The following is a 2,797-nucleotide window of genomic DNA, read 5'->3' as shown; positions in this document are numbered from 1 at the left end:
ATAATTTTGGCCTAACATCACCATCCCACACTTAAAATCTTGCTCGTCCTCGAGCAACAATAAAACTCAACTCAACAAATTAAGCTAGGAATACCACCACTTTGGTTGATACAAACAATTATATCACAATTCAAAACATTAAGTAGACTTTCCCGATCATTATGCAACAAGTACAAACAAACAACAAAGCCCTAACCTCCTAACCTCAAAAGATAGACTCTATCTCATCAAATTTAAGGTTGCTCACCTACTCATGTCTAAAAATGCTAATAACATCGCATATCTATCAAGAAACAAGTGTCCTCAAAACAAAAAATAGTCCGCACATTCAATTAAAAAGATTGAATGTAATTTAAGGAATTAGCATCAAATAACAACTCTCACACTCAAGAAGAACTCACATGTATGCACAAAGAACCATAGGCTTGCCCATTATGTACATCTACACTAATTAAGCATGCTCGAATAGAATTAAATAGGACTTTAATGGTTACTAATGTTATCTAGTGGATGGGTAGTAATCTATATAATAGTGTCCCACACTTCCCTAAGCACTTTACACTTTTTTATTTTTATCACCCATTATTTTTCATCTTTATTTCTATCCCTTTCTTCAATAATCTTTTTAACTAGTATTCTTATCATATCAAGAATGTTTCAAATAATATTTTAGACAAACTATTTTCTCTTTTGTTACATTCTTTCAAAGAGGGCCTTTTCATCACTTTGTAGCTATCATTGGCCACCTTTTTAGCATTAAAAACTTTTTTTCTCTAGATTTATAAAATTTATTATAGTTTATGTTGCAGTGCTGTTTTTTTTTTTATCTCAGTAGTCATTTGTTTTTTGGCCAAGATCTTCTTCAATGTCTCCTCAATATTACTGACCTCCATGTTTTATTGCTACTGGAACTGTTGAATCTCATTATTGCCCCATGAATAGTTGGGATGATTTTGTCACTTCTGGTTGTAGGCATTGCCATAAGTTTCCTTCTGTGCATTGCCCACAAAATTTAATGGTTTTGGATTTGCTCCATACAAGTCTGCAGAGTGACCACTGATACCACAAATCTCACACCGATGGAGCCTATTATACTATATTTACCTGATCCTGCGATTGGTTCACACCCCATTTGCTGAACTGTGTCATCATCTGATTTTGAAGAGATGACAATTGGGCGACCAATATTTTGGCACTATGAACTTTAATCACCCTTACATGATTTTTCACTACACTTCTGAAAATGTCACCATGCCAATCATGATTACCTTGTACAATTCAGTTCAACAAGGTATAGAGCTCATCATAAGATTTTTTTAACACTTGACCCCCTGTAGCTGAATCTAACAAAATTTTTGTATTATGATCAAGAGCTTCTATAAAAGTGTGATCTAATACCTCGCTAGTTTATTGTTGATGTGTACAGTCTTTAAGAAGCGATATGAATCTCTCCCAAGCATGATATAAGTTTTCATTAGGCTTCTACTTAAAACTCAAAATTTCACTTCTCAACCTTGCAGTCTTGTTGAATGAAAAATATTGGACAAGGAATTTCTTTTATAGGTCATCCTAAGTGGTGATGGAGTTTGAAGATTCTTCCTTCAACCGTTCTTTGTTTCCTCCAAAAGTGAGAAGGGAAAGAGTGTGAGCCTCACATAATCGGTGCAGACTCTAGTAGGGATGAAGGTGATATTGATCTCTAAGAAATTCTGCAAATGGTCCTATGGATCCTCACGTGACAAGATTGTGAACTGCCCACTACTATGCAATAGTTGCACAATGTTTTGTTTTAGATCAAATCTACCTCCAGGTTGTGGTCTGCGGATGACGGCGGTAACATTGATTGCAAGTGTAATTGCCACTTTGCGAACTGTCCTATGGGCTGGGGGATCTTTAACCATGGGTGCAGGAATATCTTCCTCTTGTTGAATTTATGGTGTCAAGTAGAAAAGTAGTGCTTATCTCCTTAACTGGTGTAAGTGTCACTCAAGTTTAGGATATGGATCAACCAACTCCCTTTTCCTTGCCAACTTACTTGTTTTTCAGACCTAAACCTATAAATTCAGAAGTAAAGATCAAGTAATTAACACTTGTAAAAAAAAATATCAAAATTAAAAGTCAGACAGTTGTCAATTTTCAAGTTATTTTCAAGTAAAATAACCTTTAAGAGCCAAGTATTGATCCCATAGGGACTTGTGCTTAGCAACAATCTAACTACTCATACTATGAATATTAAACAAGTTCAAAAGTAACCAATAACATTTGGGAATTGAAAACTAAAAGTAAATGTAAACAAGGCAAGAATGTAAAATACTTGGAAAATATTTGGGAGACACCCAGGGCTAAGGAACTTCAAATACTCCTACTTAGCTACAAAATCTTATTAGTTTTGTTAATTATCTTGGTTGCTAATTACCGGGGTTGATAACATGATTATGGTTTTCCAAGCCTCTAATTATCTATCTAACTTAGCTTCACAACTACATCATTGAGTGGGGTTCCAAAAATTAAGTTAAATGAATTTATATGTCATCCCTTATACGAACTAAATAAGGCAATCTAGGTATATTCCTATACCAGGAACATTAATTTTTTATTTTATTAAAGTAAAGATCTCACTTCCTATATTCTTTATTCTATCTCATTGATTTCCTTTCTGGATTCATAATAAGAAAATAGATTTATTTTAATAGTAGCTAACTTAAAATAATAAGCAGAAGAATATAAGAACAACTATAATGATAATCAAATAAATAAAATCAAGAGGCACCAAATAATCATTTAATTAACTATCATA

General features: G+C 33.5%; 1 non-coding gene across 1 annotated transcript; it reads left to right on the top strand.

Moving 5' to 3' along the window:
* The first annotated feature begins 1,408 nt into the window (after positions 1 to 1,408).
* On the top strand, positions 1,409 to 1,515 carry LOC124899880. Its single transcript, XR_007057443.1, has one exon. It is a non-coding gene; the product is annotated as a small nucleolar RNA R71 (small nucleolar RNA).
* The last annotated feature ends 1,282 nt before the right edge of the window (positions 1,516 to 2,797 follow it).

This window comes from Capsicum annuum, chromosome 6 (genome assembly GCF_002878395.1).
Source record: "Capsicum annuum cultivar UCD-10X-F1 chromosome 6, UCD10Xv1.1, whole genome shotgun sequence".
NCBI lineage: Eukaryota > Viridiplantae > Streptophyta > Magnoliopsida > Solanales > Solanaceae > Capsicum > Capsicum annuum.
Note: the sequence above shows the minus strand (reverse complement) of the source record. Positions and strands in the feature narration are given on the sequence as shown.